The sequence below is a fragment of the Podarcis vaucheri genome (assembly GCF_965113315.1).
Source record: "Podarcis vaucheri genome assembly, chromosome: 16".
Taxonomy (NCBI): domain Eukaryota; kingdom Metazoa; phylum Chordata; class Lepidosauria; order Squamata; family Lacertidae; genus Podarcis; species Podarcis vaucheri.
Window position 1 is genome coordinate 21,664,977 of NC_138754.1, and position 26,190 is coordinate 21,691,166.

At 47.9% G+C, this 26,190-nt stretch overlaps 1 protein-coding gene across 1 annotated transcript in view; it reads left to right on the forward strand.

Annotated features, from left to right (window-relative positions):
- Positions 1-26,190, forward strand: part of RBM19 (RNA binding motif protein 19) — a 104,385-nt gene that overhangs the window by 37,881 nt on the left and 40,314 nt on the right. The window lies entirely within an intron of this gene.

The window sequence follows — 26,190 nt, forward strand, 5'->3', positions numbered from 1 at the left end:
GATGTTGTAGATGATAGACATGAATAAGGTCAGCTTTGAATTTGACCTGAAGAAGCTGAATGTTAGGAGATTCAGGATAGACGAAAGCAAGTTTGTCACACACTGCGTAGTTGAACTATGGAACTCACTTCCACAAGAGGTAGTGATGACAGCCAAGACAGACCTAGACAGCATCGTAAAAAGCAGATACATCACCTTGCTGACAAAGGTCCATATAGTTAAAGCTATGGTTTTCCCAGTTGTGATGTATGGAAGTGAGAGCTGGACCATAAAGTAGGCTGATCGCCGAAGAATTGATGCTTTTGAATTATGGTGCTGGAGGAGACTCTTGAGAGTCCCATGGACTGCAAGAGGATCACACCCATCCATTCTGAAGGAAATCAGCCCTGAATGCTCACTGGAAGGACAGAACGTAAAGCTGAGGCTCCAGTACTTTGGCCACCTCATGAGAAGAGAAGAATCCCTGGAAAAGACCCTGTTGTTGGGAAAGATTGAGGGCACAAGGAGAAGGGGACGACAGAGGACGAGATGGTTGGATAGTGTTCTCGAAGCTACGAACATGAGTTTGACCAAACTGCGGGAGGCAGTGGAAGACAGGAGTGCCTGGCGTGCTCTGGTCCATGGGGTCATGAAGAGTCGGACACGACTAAATGACTAAATAACAACAGCCACAATGGCTGCATTCTACCTTCCCTGAGCAAGCCAGTATGCTTCTGAAGACCAGCTGCTGGTCTTCAGCAGTGGGAGAGAACTTTTGCCCCACCCTCACCACCTGCTTGTGGGCTTCCCATTGGGACACCTGGTTGGCCACTGCAAGTGACCAAGATGCTGGACTAAATAGTCCTTTGGTCTGAGCTAGGAGGGCTGCTCTGGGCTTCTTATGGTCTGGATTTGTCCACAACAAATCTCAGAATCCAGCCTCATTTGGTAAGCCACGACCTCTCAAAGCTTCAATTACCCCACCTGCATAATGGAAACAAGAGTTGATCTCTTCTGCAGGGATGTTTGGAGCACCAACGCAATGTCTTCAACTATCTCCCCGTGGCGGTCACCACTATTCCTCCACCTGGTACCCCTTTGTGTTTGTGTGTGTCCACCTCCACCGACGATTAAGTGCTTATGCCGCATCTTTAACATTTGCTTGGATATTTCCTTTTTATCCCTAAGCTACTCAAATTGGGGGGGGGGGTGAGCAGCTACATCCCCACACCTTTCCCCATGCCCCCTTGTTTTGTATCTCATTTTCGCACTATCATCGAGCTCTCCCCCCTCCTTCTCCAGCTCCTGTTTGCAAGGCTGTTTTGACAGCTTCTGTCAGTAAAGTGCAGCTGGCTGCCATCACCTCTTATTGGCTGCAGACACCTCTGGCATCATGCTGAATATGATTAAAATGTGATTAATGGCGGAGGGGAGGAGGCGTAGGTGCTCCCCACTCCCACCCCAAATAAGCACCTTGCAACACCACCATCTTAAACTGTTTCAAAGGCCGCTAGGGCTGTTTGTATTTCTCCAAGCGCTGGGGCCCAGAGAAGAAATAAACAATAGGATGTGTGCTAATGGCCCCTGGATAGTCTTTTCACATCACTGCTTTCGGGGTGGCGGAGTTGAGACTCTGATAGGTATAGCCAACATGGCGGAATACAAGTCCCAGTGTTCCTAGCCAGCATGGACAGTGAAACTAAGAAGAGATTTGCGGCTGGATCAGGCTGATGGCCTGTTTTGCCAGGCATCCTGTTCTCACAGTGACAAAAAATTGTTAAGGCCTCAAAGCAGGAGATGAACAAAGCTGTCATGATGATGTTGATGATTTATATCCCACACACCTGACTGGGTTGCCCCAGCGCTGTGGGAGGCTTCCAACATATATAAAAACACCATAAAACATTAAACATCCACAAGTTTCCTTATATAGGACTACCTTCAGATGTCTTCTAAAGGTTATATAGTTACTAATCTCCTTGACACCTGATGTTCTAACAGGGCGGGCGCCACTACTGAGAAGGTCCTCTGCCTGGTTCCCTGTAGCTTCACTTCTTGCAGTGAGGGAACTACCAGAAGGCCCTCAGTGCTGGACCTCAGGGTCCGGGCTGAATGATGGGGGTGGAGATGCTCCTTCAGGTATACAGGGCCGAGGCTGTTTAGTGCTTTAAAGGTGAGCACCAGCACTTTGAATTGTGCTCGGAAACATACTGGGAGCCAATGTTGGTCTTTCAGGGCTGGTGTGGTATGGTCCCAGTGGCTGCTCCCAGTCACCAGTCTAGCTGCCGCATCCTGGATTAGTTGTAGTTTCCGAGTCACCTTCAAATTAGCCCCACATAGAGCGCATGGATTTGTCTAATCCTCCTGGATCAGTCCAAAGGCCCATCTACCCCAGCTCCCTGTTCTCACAGTGGCCAAGCAGTTATCTATTCATTAAAGAAATCAGGGTGGTTTGCAGCAGCCATGCATAAAGCCATACACATTTTAAGATCAGAAATCAGCTGTTGTGGAAAGAAGTATTCTTAATTGCCTGCATAAATAAGCCTGACGCCGTAGCAAAGTTTTCAGCTGGCTGTTGAAAATTGAAACAGAAGGCGCCTGCTGAATCTCTATTGAGTATTCCACAGGATTGGGCCAATGACAATAAAGGCTCGGTTTCTTGTGGCTATCAAATGAGCCTCGCTAACTCAGGGAATGGATAACAATGTTCCTACAGATGATCTCAGTCATCAAACTGGGATATAAGGGTACAGATAGTCCCTACGGTGCCCCAGACCTAAGTTGTTCAGGGCTTTGTAAATTAATGCAGATTAATTGCAGAAAAGTCAAAATTAATAGCAGTTGCTCCTATATAGGCACAAGGAAAGGCGTGGTCCCTTTTTAGTACCATATTATAAAAACTGTAGAATAATGTAGAGTGCATTTTTTAAAAAAACATCTGTCAACTAACAATATCATAGATCATTCTAACATCTGTATTATTCTATAAGTGGTTCCTTTTATTTCATCTGTTAAGAAGGTCAATGTACTTGGTGCTGTTTAGGAATTTTGAGAAACCATAGAATCAGTGCAGTTTTGAAGGTTCGATTCGCAATCTTGGTTCAAAATGGCATCCAGTTGTATTGCAACATAGACGGAAACCTCCTCTTATCTCTCAGGATTTTGTTATATAATCAGTGGCGTTTTGAAAGTTTAAGTCTGCCATCTTTATTTAAAACTGCACCCAGTTGTATAGAAACATTAGGGGGAAAAACCCTGCTCCTTGATCTTAGGAACTGCCATGGCAGATTTGGCTATGATACCTCGAGAACTGTCCAAATGCAGAGCAAGCAAACAACTTTCCAAAATATGTAGTAGACGTTACTCGGAAAACCCCATTAAGAACGATTGCCTCTGTGGCAGATGAGCTAACGACAGAGAATTTTTTTCATTTCTCTTCTAAGGTTGTGCCAGATCTTTCTGGCTCCAGTTCAGTTTTCTGTGCCCATTTTCCTGGCTTTGAAGCCCTGAAGGAGAGAGCGAGCAACCTCTTCCTTTTCTTTTGGAGAATTATTTCGCATTCCAAGATCTTGCCATTTCTTTAATGGAAATGCTTAATGAGAATCCCCACAACCTTAGTGGATTTGCATTTATTTGATCTTCTGTGCACGTTTTCCCTATTCCCCTCATTAAAATAATTAATCTAGCCAAAGTCGTTTTCTGGAATTATACAAAGTAAAGTTCTTCAAAGTCTACTTAGTTTAAAGAAAAAAGAAAGCATCATTTAATTTTTGATAAGGACACCTCCCTCCTAGATTCATTCTTTTGCAGTTTGGTCACTATTGTAACCCCCATGTGGCCACCTGGCTTCTGTGAAACTCGTCTTCAGTTTCAGTGAACAAATCAGGTGTGGATGGGCGTAAGTAACCTGTTGCATTGCATCTGAACAATTACTCGCTGCTGAAATTCCCCAGAAACCGCTCCTGTAATATCTAGTACGATGACTCCCGAACTGTATTCCAGGGTGAGTAATTCAATTAAATATGAGCCCCAGTTGCCCATCCAGAGGCGATGAGCCTATGATAACTGCATTGCAGGACATTGGACTAGATTACTTCCACCTCTAAAGCTCTTGGATCCTTGTCATGGCATGGGTGGTCTTACACCCCTGGATCCCAGCATCCCAGCCCACATCCCAGCTACAAGACTAAGTGGTCCCAGCTCAATGTCCACGGGCAGCTTCCATGTCTTTGCCACTTTATGCAGCATGGCACAGACCACCACCAGCTGGGACACCCTCCTTGGCCCTGGGTGGGGAGACCTTCTGGCTGGCTCCCCTGCCATGCCACCTTGGGAGCCCTTGCCGACGTGTAGCACATTGCCATCAGTCTTACAGCAGCCCCCTCCCACGATTCCTGAAGACCAGAATTCCCCACCTGTGGTGGGGCAGAGATTCATCCATCTCTGATCATAGAATCATAGAATCATAGAGTTGGAAGAGACCACAAGGGCCATCGAGTCCAACCCCCTGCCAAGCAGGAAACACCATCAGAGCACTCCTGACATATGGTTGTCAAGCCTCTGCTTAAAGACCTCCAAAGAAGGAGACTCCACCACACTCCTTGGCAGCAAATTCCACTGTTGAACGGCTCTTACTGTCAGGAAGTTCTTCCTAATGTTTAGGTGAAATCTTCTTTCTTGTAGTTTGGATCCATTGCTCCGTGTCCGCTTCTCTGGAACAGCAGAAAACAACCTTTCTCCCTCCTCTATGTGACATCCTTTTATATATTTGAACATGGCTATCATATCACCCCTTAACCTCCTCTTCTCCAGGCTAAACATGCCCAGCTCCCTTAGCCGTTCCTCATAAGGCATCGTTTCCAGGCCTTTGACCATTTTGGTTGCCCTTCTCTGGACACGTTCCAGTTTGTCAGTGTCCTTCTTGAACTGTGGTGCCCAGAACTGGACACAGTACTCCAGGTGAGGTCTGACCAGAGCAGAATACAGTGGCACTATTACTTCCCTTGATCTAGATGCTATACTCCTATTGATGCAGCCCAGAATTGCATTGGCTTTTTTAGCTGCCGCGTCACACTGTTGGCTCATGTCAAGTTTGTGGTCAACCAAGACTCCTAGATCCTTTTCACATGTACTGCTCTCAAGCCAGGTGTCACCCATCATGTATTTGTGCCTCTCATTTTTTTTGCCCAAGTGCAATACTTTACATTTCTCCCTGTTAAAATTCATCTTGTTTGTTTTGGCCCAGTTCTCTAATCTGTCAAGGTTGTTTTGAAGTGTGATCCTGTCCTCTGGGGTGTTAGCCACCCCTCCCAGTTTGGTGTCATCTGCAAATTTGATCAGGATGCCCTTGAGTCCATCATCCAAATCGTTGATAAAGATGTTGAATAAGACCGGGCCCAAGACAGAACCCTGTGGCACCCCACTAGTCACTCTTCTCCAGGATGAAGAGGAACCATTGATGAGCACCCTTTGGGTTCGGTCAGTCAGCCAGTTACAAACCCACTGAGTGGTAGCATAGTCAAGACCGCATTTTACCAGCTTCTTTACAATAATATCATGGGGCACCTTGTCAAATGCCTTGCTGAAATCAAGGTAGGCTACATCCACTGCGTTGCCTTCATCTACCAGGCTTGTAATTCTGTCAAAAAACGAGATCAGGTTGATGAAGGGGATGGCAAAGTGCGGCGCCACCAGCTGTGTTGATGGTGCCACGGTTGACAGTTCAGTTGGTGACATGGAGGGGCCTGTGGCCACGCCCCCTCCTGTCCCCCCCTCCCCACCCAATCTGGGTCATGGAAGTAGGGCCCTGTTCAGGTTTGATTCGCCTTGGCCGCCTGTTTGTAGCCTTAACAATACCTTCATTTCTCTGGTTATTAATGTGCTGGGCCCGGGGGTAACCCGAGCAACGTGGTCCAGGTCCAGTCCCAAATGCAGGGGTTCCGCGAGGAGTCAGTCCGACAGGGCCAAAGCAGGACATGAGGCAGGAAACCAGGCAAGGTCAGGCACAGGGTCTCAGGCAGGTACTAGCAAACAGCCATGTTGCTCCTGCAACCTGGGGCGGGGTCCGACAGCTCTTTATCTTTTTCGGGGTAACGGCTGGTCCTGATCCCCCGGTGACTCACCTCCCTGTTTTACCCAAAGGCGAGCACTCCTCCTGCGAGTACTCAGGTCTCTCTTTCTCTCAGACCTTAGTCTCTGCAGCTCGGGAGATGTTGGTGGGTTACTAGACCCAGAGGCCACCTAAGCTTCTCCTGACCCAACTGGTAGTGGAGCAGCTGTAAGTGATTGCCCAGCTGAAGGCAACGAGGTATTCCCCGTATCTGGAGCCAGGGCAGGCTCAGGCCCCTGACTCAGCCCAGCTGGTGCTTGTTGCAAGGGAACGTGTGCAGACTGAGGCTCTTCGGAATCTTGCCCCAGACTTGGCTCAGATGCCGCCTGAGGCAAAGGATCCGGTGTGGACTGAGACTCCTCTGGTTCTGAGCCTGAGTTCCAGGCCATCACAATTAAGCGTGGAGCCTCCAGAATCTACCCCTTTCCCTAGATATGGGCACAGGGGCGGAGGGAAGAGAGTCTTGTGCTAGCAGGACAACTGAGATCCCTTGGGCAACACCACCCAGCAGCACCCACCCCTACCCATTCGCCCACCTCCTCCTTGGTTAAATTATTCCGTGGGAGCCGCTCTGGAGTGCTAAATTACTGTGACAGTTGTAGCAACGCAGACGTACCTGTCTCTGCCTGTCATTCTCCGCTCCAGCTGCGGCTGAGAAGCTGTCAAGAAGTAATCATTCGGGGAGTGGGCTGTTGGAGAGGGTGGCGGGCAGGCAGGGGCTGGCCAGGAGCTGAGACAATGCAGCACGGATTCCAATTTTGAGAAAATTGGCCCAGGTTATTAAGTCTTAGGAAGCTGCCTTATATTGAATCTGAGCATTGGTCTGCTTATCTCGGCATTGTCTTCACCAAACGTGGGACACTTTTCGTCCCTCCAGGTGTTGCTGTACTACAACTCCCATCATCCCTAACAAGCAACCAGGGATGATGGGAGTTGTTGTTGAGCAGGCATAGGCAAACCTGGCCCTCCAGATGTTTTGGGACTACAACTCCCATCATCCTTGATCGCTGATCCTGTTAGTTAGGGATGGTGGGTGTTCCAAAACATCTGGAGGGTCAAGTTTGCCTATGCCTGTTGTTGAGCAACATCCAGTGGGCCAAAGCTTCCCCATATAGTGGTCCAGGGTTGCCGGGAGGGAGGTGTTGGTGGAAGACCCATCACTATTTCTGCAGCAGAGTCCCTGTATCCAGCATTCCAGAGCCACCCAATCAGCACGAAGGGGAACGTTTCTTAGCCACTGAGAAAGAAGCCTTCTCACCCTTTGTGCTGGTTGGAGCCAATTAGAGTGAAAGGAGGAGAGTCAGCTGCTGAGGGTGGGCTCCTAGGGCCACTCAGGGAGAGGTATGCTCCAAAGCTAAGCCTTAAGGGGCACTGAAAGCACAAGGCGTCCAGTGTCAAGAGAAAGGGGTGCAAGTTCTGTTACGTACAATGGGACTTCAAGGAAAGCACAGCTTAAGTTACTCTGAAAGCAGATATTGGAACACTCTAAATCATTTCTCCAGGTTCACATTCCTGAAAAGAGTAGATCTAGCTGAAAGGCAACACATGGAGATCTGTACAGGCATTCCATTTGTGTGCAATCGCGTTTATGCGGGTCGCTGCGAAATAAATAAATAAATAGGCTTTCCTTTTCTTGGTGCCTGGAAGTTGCTTGGGAGTGCTGCCCAAGTGAGAGAAGGTGGCACAGGGTGGGAGGTGCCTTTTCCATGTCCACATGCCATTCCTGGCACCCCTCGCTATTAAAGTGCTCCCCACTTTACGCGATTAAGGATGTTCCCAACTTTATGCGATTTCACTTATGTGTGCGGTGGCCCTGGAACGTTGCAATGCATCCTTAAATGCTGTTATTCTGTAACCATAAGATTGCCGTATAATATTAGAAGGGGTGTTGCTGTGACTATCGCAAGCGTACCACTGCATTTCTGTCCCCATGCCTTCTCTGCAGTGATGGGCAGCTGTTCTCTGGGCTTTCAGGCAGGAGGCTTCTAAAGCAACCCAGAGAGGCTGAGGATTGAACCTAAAGCCTTTGGTGTGCAATGCAGATGCTCTACCACGTAGCTCCTGCCCTTCCCTAAATAAACACCCAAGCATACAATTCACAATGTGAGCTGCCAGTGGATTGCAAGGGGGCTAGCAACCTCAGACCTGATCTGACTATTGCACCCAGCCCAACCCATGCCCTCTAGTTGCCCACATTCCCAGAGCAGCCTCTACATCTGCCTTTGACTGCTTACCCGGACACCAGATCAGCTGTTGAATCACAGCCCCCTCCCCTCCCCAGGATAACTGTCCCTCTGAAGTATGGATGGTCAATCCAGCAAAATGCATAACATGTGGGGAGATTTGAACATGGGTTCTCCCCAGTCTCGGTCCGACTGGCTCTCAGCTGATGACTGGCAGCTGCCTATGTGTGAGCTGGCTCCACCAGAGAGATATCACACTTTTCGCTGAGGAGAGGCAGTGTGACAGCTTTGCCAGTGGTGGTGGATTTGCGATTACACATTCACTTATGCATGTCATCACTTGGGGTGTGTGTGTGTGTGTGTGTTCATGTTCGTGTATTCTTTCTGCAACACCACCTCAGATCTGCGTTCCCATTTCTGTTAACCCCCTTTCCCCATCCACAGGTTCCCTTGCGCGCACTCTGTCTCTCTTGCTCTCTCTGTAATGCTGCAGAATTAGCTATTGCAGAACTGCAAAAGGGCTGCAGCTCAGAGGTATTTAAGCAGGCTCTCTCCCACATATTCTGAAGAACATAAGAAGAGTCCTGCTGGGTCAGGCCATTGGTCCATCGAGTCCAGCATCCTGTTCTCGGAAACTACAACTAATCCAGAATGCGGCAGCTAGACTGGTGACTGGGGGCAGCCGCCGAGACCATATAACACCGGTCTTGAAAGACCTACATTGGCTCCCAGTACATTTCCGAGCACAATTCAAAGTGTTGGTGCTGACCTTTAAAGCCCTAAACGGCCTCGGTCCAGTATACCTGAAGGAGCATCTCCACCCCCATCATTCTGCCCGGACGCTGAGGTCCAGCGCCGAGGGCCTTCTGGCGGTTCCCTCATTGCGAGAAGCAAAGCTACAGGGAACCAGGCAGAGGGCCTTCTCGGTAGTGGCGCCCGCCCTGTGGAACGCCCTTCCAGCAGATGTCAAAGCGATAAATAACTACCTGACATTCAGAAGACATCTTAAGGCAGCCCTGTTCAGGGAAGTTTTTAACGTGTGATATTTTACTGTATTTTTGGTTTTTATGGAAGCCGTCCAGAGTGGCTGGGGAGGCCCAGCCAGATGGGCGGGGTATAAATAATAAATTATATTATTATTATTATTATTATTATTATTATTATTATTATTATTATTATTCTCACAGTGGCCAACCAGATGAGCATGGCAAGGTCTCAAGCAGGACATGAGCGCAAGAGGACTTTCCTCTCTGGTGGCTTCCTGCATATTCATAAGCATGACTGTCTCCCAAACACGGATGCAAAGCACAGCATCCTCGTCATGGCTAGTAGCCTTATCCTCCGTGAATTTGTCCAATCCTCCTTGAAAGCCATTGGAGGAAGTCATGTTCAGAAGAACCAGTTGCTAGAAACCACAGTCAGGAAGAATCGCTCTTGTGGCTCGGGTCCTTCTTGTGTGCTTCCCACTGTGGTTGGCCACTGTGAGAACAGGATGCTGGACTAGATGGGTCACTGGCCTGAACCAGCAGATTTTAACCCAGATTTTGATATTTGCTGTGAACAAACACACATACACCCTCCCCATAAGAACGCAACAAAATCCCTCCTCAATCAGCCCAAAGGCCTATCTAGCTCAGCATTCTGTTCTCATCGCTAGGGCTGGGCGATGTTAGCTTTTCAACATCATGATGTATCACTAGCCAAACATTTCAGTACAGTGGTACCTCGGGTTACATACGCTTCAGGTTACATACGCTTCAGGTTACAGACTCCGCTAACCCAGACATATTACCTCAGGTTAAGAACTTTGCTTCAGGATGAGAACAGAAATCGTGCTCTGGCCAGCGCGGCAGCAGCAGGAGGCCCCATTAGCTAAAGTGGTCCTTCAGGTTAAGAACAGTTTCAGGTGAAGAACGGACCTCCAGAACGAATTAAGTACTTAACCCGAGGTACCACTGTATAGTGATATGCTGTGATGTTGAAAAGCAGAGGGAGGAACAAGCAGCATTGGCCGCCCGGCCTCAGTTCCCTCCACCACCAGCTTCCGGCACAGGGAGGAAGGAAGCAGTAGAGAAGGCAATGCACAGAAAAGCCTCACCCACAATATACCTCTGAGTGAGGGCGCCATTGCTCTCTGGCCCTCAAAACGATCATGGGTGATGTATCAGGCCTACTTATCACTGCCACATGTTCGTTCTCTCTCTCTCTCTCTCTCTCTCTCTCTCTCTCACACACACACACACACACACAGCCTACCTCACAGGGTTGTTGTGAAGATAAAACAGGGTGGGGAGTGCTCTCTATTTTGAAGAGAAATAATCTAAATGTGATAAATAAGGACAGAATCATTTGGTCTGGGACTTGAATTGAAGATGAGAGAGTAGCTCCTCTCTCTTTCTCCGATGTCACCTGCTTTCTTAGCAGCATGTTTAAAAAAAAGAAAGAAAAAAACTTGTCGGCAAAAAGTGTCATTTTTCGTTTCCTGCCACCCCTGGCAACTGGTCCCATTAACTAATCCGACTGATTGTTCATATTCCCGGTAGGTTGAAAAGAGACCCGAATCTACACTTCATTTGCAAGACCCTCTGCTGAGTGTGCTGCTAATGACCGTTCTAATTATGATATCTCACGGCTGCCTTTTTTTTTGTTATTTTATTCAGAGGCTGCCCGATCCTTGCTTGCCTTGTGACACCTCGCCAGTTTCGGGGAACGTGTGTTGCAGGATGAATGAAAAACGGGTCAAAAGTGGGAGGGAGGGAGAGAGGCAGAAACAGAAGGTTCTACTGGAGGGGGATTTTTAAAGGCAGCACTCATGCTAAGCGTGCCACTCTTTCTCTTCCCCCATCGCCCCTGTGGTAGCTGTGGCGGTGGTAGGGGCTGTTTATTTCATTCACAGAGCGAGGGATAGAGGGAGAAAAGTGAAAGACTGCTTTATACCATAATGGTCTCTAAAATGGATGAATGAGTCTCTGCAACGATGTGTGCCTGAAAAGTGACTAACAAAAATAAATAAATTGTTTATTAAACAGTTTCTAAATACAGTAGATATAGGCAGAGAACGATATCTCAAAAGAAAGAAAAAACCTACAGTACCAGACGAAGCAATAAAACCTCCAAAAAGCAAAAACGCAGCCACACACTTTGAAAACATCTTAAATATCAGGCGCTTGGCCACCAAGCTTTTGCAAACAGCCCAGTCAAAGACGCGCGATTGCTTATGTTCCTCTTCTGAGTAGAAGCAATGGGGCGTTAGGATGGCGGCTGCAAGGGGCAGGGCCTTCTTAATGGTGGCTCCGTATTTGTGAAACTCCCTCCTCAGAGGTACGCTCGACTCCCTCCTTGTTTTCTTTCAGCTGTGATTTGAAGATTTTCAAGAAGCGAATCTGCTTTTCATTCATTTGCGTTGCTGTATGTCAGGGGTGGGGAACCTCAGCCCTGAGGGCCAAACGGAGCTCCCCGTGTTTCCACGGAGGACTCTCCTCGGGCCACACCCCTTGTCAGAACCTTCTTCATACTCTCCCAGATTTTTTGCCTGGCTGGGACGCGTTCTTAAACCCCAGTGGTGTGACTCTCTTGCTTGCTGTTATGGGAGTATAGAAGGCTGTGTATAGAAACTGGCCTGCTGTACGAAGGTCACATTTTCATTCACTGCTCTGGCCACTTTTGCCTCTGACCACCCCAACCATGTGGCCCTGGAAGTCTTCCTAGGTGGCAGTGCGGCCCTTGGGCTGGAAAAGCTTCACCAGCACTCCTGTAAGTTGTTTTCGTTAAGTGTGAGTTAGCGTTTTGTAATTGTGTGTGTTTGTGTGTGTGTGTGTCTGTGTGGCTGGCTTGTTTTGATTCTGTTTGCTTGTTTTAATGGTGAATTTTTGATGTTTGCCTCAAAATATTTAAGTACTGATTTCCACACTGGGAAGATGTTTGCACTTTGAAGGTGGCTGAGAAATTCCTTAAACTAATCATGAAAGAGAGGGGAGCATTTTTTGGCAAAGAATAGAACTGGAGAAGGTTTAGAATTATAGAATGGTAGAGTTGGAAGGGACGCTGAGGATCATCTAGTCCATTGGTTAGCAAACTAAGGCCTGGGGGCCGGATCCTGCCCAATCGCCTTCTAAATCTGGCCCGTGGATGGTCCGGGAACCAGCGTGTTTTTACATGAGTAGAATGTATCCTTTTATTTAAAATGCATCTCTGGGTTATTTGTGGGGCCTGCCTGGTGTTTTTACATAAGTAGAATGTGTGCTTTTATTTAAAATGCATCTCTGGGTTATTTGTGGGGCATAGGAATTCGTTCATTCCCCCCCCCCCAAAAAAATATAGTCTGGCCCCTCACAAGGTCTGAGGGACAGTGGACCGGCCCCCTGCTGAAAAAGTTTGCTGACCCCTGATATTAGTTCAACTCCCTGCAATGCAAGAATATGCCGCTGTCTCTTTTGGGGATCGAACCTGCAACTTTGGCGTTATCAACGCCATGTTTTTACCAACTGACACAGAAGAGCTTCTTACAAGGCAGACAGCTAACTCCCATCTTCCCCAGCCCAACATGGCTCATCAGGGATGATGGGAGTTAGGGTCCGACAACAGATAAAGGGACAAGTGGGTATGAATCCCCTTCTCTGAGGGTGAAAGGTTTAAATAGTTTGCGCCATTTAAAGGAACTGAAGTACATTTATTTAAAGCATTGTTAACTCTGAAGCTTCATTAGCAAGGCAGTCCCTCCCGTCAGGTTGGCAGAAGAGGGTTTGGAGGGAAGAGGAAAAAAGTAAGCATGGGCACTAATTATCAGGTGCAAGGTTCTTGTATAACCAGCTGGAATAGAAACAGTTCAAAGAGAGGAGGAGCCCAGTGTTAGAAACTGAGATGTGAAAGCTAGGAGCTAAATGGCACATTAAACCTAGGTTATGGGTGCAACAACGGAATATCTAGGCACGCTTTTTTAATAATGAGAATACAAAGCTGAAAATGAATGAACTGCAGCTGAAATATTATGTTCATTTTTCACATGGTCTAGTCCTTCCCTTGCCCACGCCCCTGATATTCTTAAGAGGGTCTCTTCTTCAGTCTTCAGAGAGTAGCTGGAAGTGGGGAGGCAGAAAAAGGTCCTCCTTTCTTTCCACATTGCAGTCTTAATCTGAAATCTTAGGCGCTGTACTGCGCCCAGAGCTCAGAACCTGCATGCGCTGATGAAATTCCCTGTCGCAAAGTTCGCCTAGAACAATGGGAGTTTCAAACACTGGAGGAACCAAATGGTCTGGTTTCTCTGTCTGGCATCTTGTTACTGCCAGCGCTGCAGCTTGGTGGAATGGGGTGGGTGGGAATTCTGAGAGCAGAAAAGCATTAAAGGATTTGCAAAATAACCACACACCTAGAATGCACAGATTTTATTTATTCAATACACTTTCATCCTGGATTCATTGGCAATATGCAATGTGCAAGCTGGGTGGATTTAGATAACTTAAATTCCCCAACTCTTCAGAGTCCTGCTATTTTCTGACACGACGAAACTTTATTCAAATTTTTAAAGGGATATCTTGCAAACCCAGTGGGCTTGTTGTTGTTGTTGTTCCATGCCTTTTTCTGAGGCAGTTGTTTGAGAACTGCTTCACAAGGGCTTGCTCCTTCCAGTTTGAGGTTTGTTAAGCAGACTGTACTGATCCGCATTCCAGAATATCTTCTCAGTGATAATGTCAGGGAACTGCCATCAGAGGGAAGAGGAGAGGAAAGTCGCTCAGTGATGCAGGGGAGGGAACTAGCAAGGAGAGAGAGAGAGCTTCCCCTGGGGAAAGAAATCCAGGGGACACCAGGGAGAAAGGGGAAGCTGAGAGTAAGGCGGAGGGGAGGCTCAGAGACTCTTCCAGTGAAATCAGCGGAGAGAGCACAGGACCTCCGCTTGGCACGCCCACGCTTCGCAGAAGGCTTCCACGCAGAGAATCTAGGAGGAGACTTGGAGTCAAACAACTTTTATGTTGGAAGAAATTTAGGTCACGCCCACTGACGGATTCTGCCAGTGACTAAGACAGTCGCGTTTCAAGGGCTGTCAAACCAGGGAAAGTTTTAGCTATACGGCTAGCTTGAAGCAGTTTGCAGTTTAAGCACAAGCAACCCCAATTCCCACTACAGATAAGGACTAGCATCTTGGTTTTTTTGTATTTTGTTTTAAATTAAAAGTTGAGATTCTTGAAATGCTATACTCAGTGCATTTTAATAGCACTTCCTCTGGTTCATTCCTGCATCCTCTCTGGCAAACTGGTAGCATCTGTAACATTTCAAGGGTAGAGGGGATAACATCAGAGTCATCTTACACTCAAACCCACGCCAGGAAAACCCAGCCACAACCACTGTGAAATCCAGCCACTCTCTGAGAAGGGCTGTAGCCCAGTGAAAGGGCATCAGCTTCGCATGCCAAAGGTCCTGGGTTCAATATCCAGCATCTCTATGTAGGACGGAAAGAGTCTCCCCCCTGGAAACCCTGGAGAACTGCTGCAAGTCAGTGTAGACAATACTGAACCACATAGGCCACGGGCCCAACTCAATATAAGTCAACTTCCTATGTTAGTAGTTGCAGATGGATGAAAGTTGTGTGTTCATCATAAACCACTGTGCATCCATCTGAGAATGCTTCTGCTGTGGATTTCAGTGGACTTAGATCAGGCATAGGCAAACTCTGCCCTCTAGATGTTTTGGGACTACAACTCCCATCATCCCTAGCTAACATGGGAATTGTAGTCTCAAAACATCTGGAGGGCCGAGTTGGCCTATGCCTGACTTAGGTGGACTATATAACCAGGCATGGCACAGAGAGAGCAGATAGAGAAAGGTTTTTCTCCCTCTCTCCCAACACAAGAATTTGTGGGCATCCATTGAAGCCAAACGCTGGAAGATTGAAGACGGACTTCTTCACTCTGTGCCTTGTTAAACTGCGGAATTCCCTTCTACAGGAGGCAGTGACGGCTGTCAGCCTGGCTGACTTTAAAAGAGGACAGGAGAAATTCATGAAGGATGAGGCTGTCGACGGCTTCTGGCCATGATGGGCTATGCTCTGCGTGCACAGTTAGGCAGCAGTCCTTCTGAATCCCAGTTTCTGCTTGAGGTCTCCGTCCAGGGATCTGGCTCTGGCCCCTGTGAGAGCAGGATGCTGGGCTAAGATGGGCCCCTGGCCGGATCCAGCAGCCTCTTCTTCGGTTCTTATATCTGGCTGTGTCGAAAAGCTTCCGCTCTTTCCTCCTGCAGACAGGGAACAGGCTTGCTGTAGCGTGTCAGGAGGTATATTCCCATCCTTTCCTTTTTGCACATCATTCATTCATTATTCCCCCCCCCCAGGTTGCCAAGGAGACGTTATTGATGACCGTGATCATAGTAATATGGGGAAGTTGGGGGGGGGAGAGAAATGGTTCAGACCATTTCCCCTTGAATTTGCTGCCCAGATCTCTGCAATAATGAGAGAGGAGGGCTGCCTTTTTTTTAGGGGGTTCCCCCTCCCCTCCTTCTTCCTTTCTCCTCCACCTACAGATATTTCCTGCGCCGACGCTGGAGAAAGAGTGTTTAAATTAGCTCTCAATGTCCACCTCTGGCTGCCTGCATCCTTGTAATGATTTCATTAGCTTGAATTATCCACGTTATTTTCTTGTAATGGGATTAGCTGAACTGGAGTCATCTGAAGAGCGAAGGGTGGGATGGCGGGGAGGGGAGGGGGCCTTTTTGGGGGGGGTAGGGATGGGGAGAGAGAGAGCATTTTCTGCCTTGCATGTTTCATTTAACCATCTTACGCCAAGGGGCTGGTACTGACCGTGGATGGGAACCTCGGCAGACGAAAAAAGCTCGCCCTATTGGGCAGAACACTCATTCCTTCCTTCTGAGAAGAAAGAGATGAGATAGGATGGAGAAAAGCAGCTATTATCCCTCTCTAATCGTCCAATTAGTGCAAAGCAGAGATGTTTAAAGATAGTTTGCAGAGGGGCGGGTGGTGCTGTTTTGCAGTGGTTAAAAAACGAGAGAGATTTTGTGGCAATGGGATGCATTTTGCAGAGATGAAGCCCATCTTCACCCCCACGCCAGGGACAGGGAGTGGGTGGGGCTGCAGGATTGCGATTCGCGGCTCATACAGGCCCACAAAGCCTCTGCCAGCCGTAGAACTGAAACTTGCTTTTTCCCTGGGCTTTCTTTGAAATAAAGGAGTGTTTTCTCTTTTTTTGTTTTTGTTTTTTTAAAGCCAGTACAGTGGTACTTCGGGTTAAGAACTTACAGTGGTACCTCGGGTTAAGTACTTAATTCATTCCGGAGGTCTGTTCTTAACCTGAAACGGTTATTAACTTGAAGCACCACTTTAGCTAATGGGGCCTCCCACTGCCGCCGTGCCGCCAGAGCACGATTTCTGTTCTCATCCTGAAGCAAAGTTCTTAACCTGAAGCACTGTTTCTGGGTTAGCGGAGTCTGTAACCTGAAGTACCACTGTAATTTGTTCCGGAGGTCTGTTCTTAACCTGAAACTGTTCTTAACCTGAAGCACCACTTTAGCTGATGGGGCCTCCCGCTGCCACCGTGCTGCCGGAGCACAATTTCTGTTCTCATCCTGAAGCAAAGTTCTTAACCCGAGGTACTATTTATGGGTTAGCGCAGTATGTAACCCTGAAGCATCTGTAACCTGAAGCTTATGTAACCTGAGGTACCACTGTATTTAATTCTCAGCATCGCCACAATATCTTTATTTTTCTCCCTTCTTGAAAACTAACATTAACACTGAATTCTGCTCTAATCCCTCCGATCTCGTAGGCCTCTCAAACTGAGACTTAGTGAGGTCTCAGGGTCTCGCTGCCCGGGCTACTTCTAAACAAATTTCATGTAGACATCAGCTCCATGTGAATCACCTATGGGATGTGCAGGGGGCTTATATTAACTTGAGCTTACAATGCATGTACCAAGAATATTGGTATCTGTAATATAAATGGGTGGTGAGTTTGGGGGTGGGGGTTGGTCACTATTAGTATTATTCATTTATTATTAATAATAATTTTTATTTCCATGTCTTATTTTGTTAAATCTGTAAACAAATGAACAAATGGTAGAGTTGGAAGGGACCCCAAGGGTCATCTAGTCCAACCCTCTGCAGTGCAGGAATCTTTGGCCCAATATGGGGCTCAAACCCACGACCCTTAGACGAAGAGTCTCATGCCCTGCTGGCAGAGCTATCCCTGCAGGAATGAGTGAATGAGTGAGTGAATAAGTACCGTATTTTTTGCTCTATAAGACTTTTTCCCTCCTAAAAAGTAAGGGGAAATGTGTGTGCGTCTTATGGAGCGAATGCAGGCTGCGCAGCTATCCCAGAAGCCAGAACAGCAAGAGGGATTGCTGCTTTCACTGCGCATCAATCCCTCCTATTGTTCTGGCTTCTGAAATTCAGAATATATTTTTTTCTTGTTTTCCTCCTCCAAAAACGAGGTTCGTCTTATGGTCTGGTGCTTCTAGAGCGAAAAATAAAGGTAAAGGTAAAGGTACCCCTGCCCGAACGGGCCAGTCTTGACAGACTGTGGGGTTTGTGCGCCCATCTCACATTTATTGGCCGGGGGCCAGCGCTGTCCGGGGACACTTCCGGGTCACGTGGCCAGCGTGACATCGCTGCTCTGGCGAGCCAGAGCCGCACACGGAACGCCGTTTACCTTCCCGCTGGTAAGCGGTACCTATTTATCTACTTGCACCCGGGGGTGCTTTCGAACTGCTAGGTGGGCAGGCGCTGGGACCGAACAGCGGGAGCGCACCCCGCCGCGGGGATTCGAACCGCCGACCTTTCGATCGGCAAGCCCTAGGCGTTGAGGCTTTAGCCCACAGCGCCACCCGCGTCCCGTAGAGCGAAAAATACTGTAAGTAAATAGAATACGGCTGCTGGTGCCAGGCCAGTTGGACTGCAATAAAGCTGTGTGGTTGGATATATCCATTGAGGAAGAGGCCATAACAGCTACTAGTCCCGATGCCCTTTCTCTTCCTTCATAGCTGGAGGCAGTGAATGCCTCTGAATTACCAGTTCCTGCAAACTGCAGGGTGGGTGATAGTGTTCTGGACCTGAGGTCCCATTTGTGTGTTTCCCATTGGGGCATCTAGTTGGCCACTGTAAGAACAAGCCAACTGGCTTGGCACCAGCAGCCGTTTTCTATTTTTTTAAGTGGTTTTAAGATTTTTAAGTGGTTGGTAAATGCTTTTGTTTGTTTGTTTGTTTGTTTGTTGCATTTATATCCCACCTTTTCCACCAAAGAGCTTGATGTGGTGTACGTGCTTATCCCTCCCCCCGGTTCGTCCTCACAACAACCCTGTGAGGTAGGTTATGCTGAGAGGAAATAACTGGCCCAATTTCACCTACCCGGTGAGCTTCATGGCTGAGTTGGTAGTCAAACCCTGGTTCCCCAGGTGCTAGTCCAGCACTCTGACCACTTTGCCACACTGGATTTTAAAGTGGCAACTTGCAGCTGCCCTGCCACTGCCTTCAGGGAAGGCCCTGGCTGGTTTGGGGGGGTGACTGAGGAGGGAGCCTATTTAAGACCCTTCCCAAGGCAGCTCCCACCATCCTTTGCTGAGCTTGAAGACACACACACACACACACACACACACACACACACACACTGAATGGGCTGCTTCTTCCCATTGTGGAAAAAACCAGCTTGTTCTTCTGTGCCACATCAGAAGAGAATGCTTTGCAGATAATCAGGTTAATAATAAAGATTTATGGAGGGGAGCGCTCGGTGTCGTCGGAATGTGTTTGTTCTTTTCATTTCTGCTTTTTTCTGTTGTTGTTTTTTTACTTGTGAAGTCCCATGCACGCTGTTGCGAATGCAAGATGTGCCACGGAGACGGGGGGGGGAGGTGGGCAGGTTGGGGAAGTGGAATTGCTGAGCAAATCTGTTCCAATGGCTCGTTTGCCATCTGTGACTCCTGGATTGCCTTTGAAATCCTCCAGAGCTGGCTGGAAACTTTCTTTCCCCCTCCCTGGCTCCATCCTGTTGTTCTTGCTTTGGATTGTCTTTTTGGAAGATGGCAGATGCAGGAGAAGGGAGATTGGAGAACAAGGCGAAGCCACGGCAGCCGTGGGTTGTTGGGCCATCCAATAAAACTGTGGTGTGTGTGTGTGAGAGAGAGAGAGAGAGGGGGGGGGGAGAAGATTAAGGACAGCAAAAATAAAAGTATTTCTTCATGCCAGGACATAATTTAAACTCTGCCACTCTCACAGGAGGCAGTGATGGCCACCGACTTGGGTGGTTTTAAGAGAAGGTTGGATATGTATATATCCATGTATTTGGGGTTTATGGACTGTGGTTGGATATATAGTGGTACCTTGGGTCAAGTACTTAATTCGTTCCGGAGGTCCGTTCTTAACCTGAAACTGTTCTTAACCTGAAGCACCACTTTAGCTAATGGGGCCTCCTGCTGCCGCCGCGCCGCCAGAGCACAATTTCTGTTCTCATCCTGAATCAAAGTTCTTAACCCGAGGTACTATTTCTGGGTTAGCGGAGGCTGTAACCTGAAGTGTACGTAACCTGAAGTGTATGTAACCCGGGGTACCACTGTATCCCTAGAGGAAGAGGCCATTACAGCTACTAGTCCCGATGCCCTTTCTCTTCCTTCACAGCTGGTGGCTGTGAATGCCTGTGAATTACCAGTTCCAGCAAACTGCTGGGTGGGTGATAGTGTTCTGGAACTCAGGTCCCATTTGTGTGTTTCCCATTGGGGCTTCTAGTTGGCCACTGTAAGAAGAGGATGCTGGACTAGATGGGTCATTGGCTCATTGGCCTGATCCAGCAGTTCTTCCTATGTTTGTATGTTGACCCGTTGTCGTTTTTTTTAAAAAAGGGTGATTTTGTGTGTGCGTGCTTGTAAATCTCTCTTGAGGCTTTATTGCAGTCAAGTGCAATTTTCGTAAATAAATGCATGCATTTGCAAGACTGGGTGAGCAACCCACCTTGCAGATTTCATTTTGTTTCGCTTTTGATTTGCACACCCTTTTTCTATATTCTATATTCTATACTATACACAAGGCGGCTTTGAAGCTGAAGAAACAACAAAATTGACAGCAAAAGATCACATACCCAATAATGATCTGATCCAATGCAAAAAAAAAAAGTCGCAATAAAAATGTATCTTTAAAACCAACAACTTATACCAAATAAACAACTTATATCAAATAAAGAAACATTCAATAACCTATTAGAATATAAAAGCAAACAGTAAAATTAAATATCAACAAATAATAGTAATTAAACAGTTTACACCTAACAGTTAGAATAAAGAATTACCCAACTATAATCCATAAAATAATGGCAAGTCACAATACATACAATACCACAGAGCATACAAAACCATGTAAAAGGATCAACTTGAGAAACAGGGACGCACAGCTTTTAAAATTATTTTTTTTAAGATAACCCCTGTACTCCTCTCTTCCCAGCTGTTCCTGATTTTCTCAAAGTCGTGGTCTAGGAAAGGCTCTTAGGGCTAAGGCAAGTGGAGGAAGCCATGGTGGCCAGCACAAAATCTCTCTCTCCCCTCAGATCCACTTGCCTGTCAGAAAAAAAAGGAACCATTCCGGGCTAGCTGGGCCCAATGTCCTTCCCTTGTATAATGTAGCATACTTGTTGTGTCTCTCACAACGCATATTGGATAATGCCTATTAATAGGTATGAGTCGGAGGTGCGGGAGAACCTTGGGTCCAGGGGTCAAATGTGACCCTCCTTTCCTCTCTGTTCTGGTCTTCAGGACACACCTCTTTTGCCTCTGGCCACTCCCACCTTTGCCCCTGGTAGCTTGCCCTCTGAGGAGCACATCCCTCAGACTGGAAGAGGTTCCCCCACACCTCCCCAGTGCAGATAAAATCCTTGGGGGTTATTGTATCCTTCTAAGTCACATACAGGTACCCCACACCTTTAAAAAACAAATTATTTGCACATTTTATTTACAGTGGTACCTCATGTTAAGTACTTAATTCGGTTTGGTGGTCCGTTCTTAACCTGAAACTGTTCTCAACCTGAAGCACCACTTTAGATAATGGGGGCCTCCTGCTGCTGCCGCGCTGCTGGAGTACGATTTCTGTTCTCATCCTGAAGAAAAGTTCTTAACCTGAGGTACTATTTCTGGGTTAGCAGAGTCTGTAACCTGAAGCATATGTAACCCAAGGTACCACTGTATTTGCTTATTGCATTCATATCCCACAAGACAGCTCAAGACAGCGTACATGGCTCCCTCTCCTCCATTCCCCACGACAACCCTGCTGAGTGGCAGGGACTGGCCCAAGGTTGCACCCAGCGAGCTTCAGTGCTGGGGATTCGAACCCTGGTTCTAGTCCGACGCTCTCGCCACTGCACCACACTGCATCTCTGCTGTGCCAGGGTTGTTGTGGTGCATGCCGTTGAATGCATTGAGTTGCATGTGCAGTGCTAGGACCCTTTAACAGATTACTGTCCAGCCTTGCGCACGCGTGCGCGCGCGCACACACACACACACACACACACACAATGTATCCAAGCGCACCCCCTCCCTGTTGCCACCTCCACGCATCTGCATACAAACAGGGGCTTGTGCACATTTTAGCTGCCAGAGCTCAAGAGGCCCATAATTATTCCTGGGTTCCATGGGGGGGGGAAGGCTCCCCACCCACCCCCGGTGCGCACCCTTTCTACTCATGTGCACGCAGACCCCCAATCCCATCCCATGCTACAAAACAAATTAGGAACGTGAGAACTCTTCTTGTTGATCAAAACATAAATTATTCTTCACAGGCAGGGCACATTGTGCTCTGGAGAGGGTAATTGGTGCCTTCTCCCACTCCTCAAAAGGTGAACATCGTAATTGGAAAAGAGAGGTGTTAGCGGCTTGCTTGGGCTTGGAGAGGAAGGGGGGCATTAAAGCATTCCCCCCCCTCCCCTCCGTTTTTTTCGCAGCTTGGGGATGTCAATGGCCATGTTATGGATTCTAATTATCAACACAGTGGGGGAGGGAGGGGGGTGTCCCTGGACAAGGAGTCCTTGGTTACCCCATTGTTCCCCCTGGCTCGGTGGGTAAGGAAGCCTGCTGGAATCTTCTCTCCTTCCTGTGGATCCCTAGAAAACAGTTGATTCCCAAAAACCTCCCCCCTTCTCTCTTTCTCTCTCTCTCTCTCTCTCTCTCTCTCTCTCTCTCTCTCATATACAACCCTCGCTCCCCCCACATATACTTTTGGGTTATAACTGCTGCCTTATTCTCACTGAGGTCATCAACTTGGGTCAGGACTGTACTGCTTCAAATTGCAAGCAGGAGCTGTCATAATTTGAACACTCTTCCATGGAAAGAAGGAAAAATCCCTTGCATCTAGAAGAATAGAATTTTTGGGAAGAGGAAGTTGTTTTTAACTAACCCAAACCAGAGGTTAGTTTTAGAACTATGATTTAGGGCAATGTTGCTCAAACTTACAGGAATTGTGTACGCCTTTTGAGAGTTTATAGTCTTACCGGTGTACTCCCTTCTCAGGTGAAGACAATTTGGGCGTAGTTTTATAGCACTATCTTATCTTTGTATTGTTTTTGCCAGCTTATAAAAAACACCCCAAAACCTAGGATGAAGTAAAACAAAACAAATTCTGCCATGTGCCCATTAAATCCCTTCTGTGGACCCCAGGAGAAACTAGTCTTACCTTCCTTTTCAAGTTTAATCCATTCCAGGAGTCCGTTCGACTCCCAAAACAGTTAGAAAACCAAGGCACGGCTTCCGATTGGCTGCAGGAGCATCCTGCAACTAATCGGAAGCCACGCCAGACATTCGGCTTCTGAAAATCACTTCCAGTTTTCGATCGTTCGGGAGCCGAAACGTTCGAGTTCAAAGGCGTTCGGCTTCCAAGGTTCCACTGTATACTGTACTGGCCCTTATCAGTAAAAAACAGTTAAATACAGATACAGTGGTACCTCGGGTTACAGACATTTCAGGTTACAGACTCTGTTAACCCAGATGTACTGTGGTACCTCGGGTTAAGAACTTTGCTTCAGGATGAGAACAGAAATCGTGCGGCGGCAGCGGGAGGCCCCATTAGCTAAAGTGGTGCTTCAGGTTAAGAACAGACCTCTGGAACAAATTAAGTTCTTAACCCGAGGTACCACAGTACGTAAAAAACATTCAAAGGATAATGAAAATAATCCATAAGCTAAAAAGAGAGAGATTAAAACATGTAATCATTCTCTGTGGCTGGTAGACAGGTAACACAAATGTTTTAAATGGGTGCCAAAAGGAGCGTATGTCAAGTGTCAACAGGCAGGGAGTTCCAACGGTTCGGTGCTGCCACACTCGAAGATGGCTTCAGAGGCAGATCATATGAAACTGCAGGTGAGAGATCTATCAAGGGCTCCGAAGTCAATCATGCGCTGTCCTTCCATGCCGGCAGAACGCCCGAAGGGCTGTTGTAGGAGTCTCAACTTTGCAGCCGACAATGACCCGCTTAACAACAAAGGGCCTCGGCTTCTTGTTTACTTCCTTCCTTCCCTGACTCCTGGAAGATTACGCGCAAGGTTCCCGCTGCTTTAGCCTCCCGACAGCGCTGCTGATTCTCCGAGGCCGCTGCTGCCTCTCCCTTGTTTTAGTTTGTTTTGTGTTTTCGTTAATGCTGCTTTCAAAGAAAAAGAGGGAGGGAGGCAGGGAGAGAGGGGAGGCTCGGAGGAGGAGGGAGACGTGCAGATTCATTTTGAGGCTTCATAATGCCCTACTTACACACGGCGCATCCTGAGGAAATTCGGCAGATGGATGCCTGGTCATGCTGGCAGTGCAGCAGGTTAACTCCCCGGATTTAGCTTCTATCATTTCACGAGAGCGTTTACGGCACTTTACCGCGTTTATTCCCAGCCGGTGCACTGGCCCAGCCAACTGCCGCCCCCCCCAACCCCACCCCGCTAGTGTGGAGATTGCTGGAGAAATATATCCCCCCCTCCCTCCTTATTCTGGAGCCCATGCATTAAATATTCATTGTTCCCAATTTGTGCATAGGTGTTGATAAGCAGACCTGGCAAAGAAGCGACTAGTTCTTGGCAGTGGGGGGAAAACATCACAGTGGAATTTCAAGGTGGGGCAGGGGGGGGCAGTTAAAATCTATGGGACAGGTAGGCTGCTGCCCCCACCCTGGTACCACATGCACACACTGGATCGTAAAGCGAGGCGTATATAATTCATTGGGCTCTATTTATGCATTTATACCTTGCCTTTCTCCCAAGTTGGGACTCAAGGTGGCACCCAGCATTTACAAACCACATTACAAAATGCAAAGCAATAAAAACAAACCAGTTGAAAACAATAGTTTTGGGCCCAAACCGTATAGGGCCCAACAGTGTTCTGTGGCACCCTGGGGTGCCCTGAATGATGATCAGGGGTGCTGCGGGCAGCACTGTCCCTCTTTCCTTCCCTCCCTCCTCTGATGCCCTCTCAAGTCTCTGCCTCCCAAAGGCTTGCACAGCTGTTTGTTGCAGCAGCCCTGGCTCCAAGCTCCGCAGGCGAATGGTGCCTCTGGGGCTGGCCAGGGGGTGCTGGTTGCCAGGAGCTGAGGCAGCATCAGAATAAGCAAGCAAGTGGGCAAGGGAGCCCAGTCAGTCAGCCCACCAACCCTTTCTGTTGGCAATGGACGGGCAAGTGGGAGGCTGGGCACTGGCCTTTCTTGTGCTTGCTGTGTGCAAGGCCTGTTTGGGAGCTGAGTGCTCAGTGCTGAAGGGGAGCCTTTCCACCATGCAGGCCCAGCAGCGCCCGTTGCTGCCACTGCTGCCTCCCAAAGTAAGGTGTTGGCCACATGTTCACCTTTGGACAGTCTCTGTTGGGCCACTAAAGCTAGGAGCATCCTCCTCCAAGGCCCCTGTGGGGCAGTGTGAGGAGGCACCCCTCTCTGGGGCAGAAGCGGGCAGCTCAGAGATCAGGGGCAGCAGTAGCTGCCCAGAGGACTCCCAAGGAGAGGGGAGAGGAGGCTGAGGGAACGCTCCACAAGGGAGGGTGTTCGAAAAAGGGTGAGAGGCTGCCAGCTCTGCAGGCAAGGGGTGACATAACTGGGCTCCTGAGCCCCACAGGGGTGCTGCAGAAAGAATGTAGATGGTCAAGGGAGCCATGGATTCGAAAAGCTTGAGATAAGGCTTTATAGGTCTACAAAGAAAGAACTCGCTTTCCTACCAAGTGGGGCTGGGGGGTCTTTTTTCAGCCTGTGGGTCACATATCCAACATTCTTCGTCCACTGTAAGGAAGGTAATTGCTCTAGTAGATAGGTGGGTTGTCCATGCAGTAGAACAGGGGTTTGGCAACCTAAGGCCCAGGGGCCAGATCCAGCCCAATTGCCTTCTAAATCCGGCCCGCAACAAGCGTTTTTTTACATGATTATAATGTGTCCTTTTATTTTTATTTTTATTTTAATAATAATATCTTTATTGTCATTGCCCCCTTCGGGGACAACGAAATTACTTATTTAAAATGCATCTCTGGGTTATTTGTGGGGCATAGGAATTTGTTCATATATTTCCCCCAAAAAAATATAGTCCAGCCCACCACATGGTCTGAGGGACAGTGGACCGGCCCACAGCTGAAAAAGGTTGCTGACCCCTGCATTAGAATCATAGAATTGTAGAGTGTGAAGTGACCTCAAGACTCTACTAGTCCAACCACCTACAATGTAGGAATCACAGCCAAGGAATCACAGACAGGCGGCCATCCAATCCATGTTTAGAAACCTCCGGTGAAGGAGAGACCCCCCACCTTCCGAGGGAGTCAGTTCCGCTGTCTAACCACTCTTACCATTAGAAAGTCCTTCCTAACGTTCCATGGGAATCTCTGGATGCCAGGATGGCGGCGACTACAGAAAGCAAAATGTCACTTAGAGAAGGATCTGAAATATTTTCCTTCAAGCTTGAATTTGTTTTGTTCTGGATGGTTTTATTTGATGTTTCAGTGTGTTGTA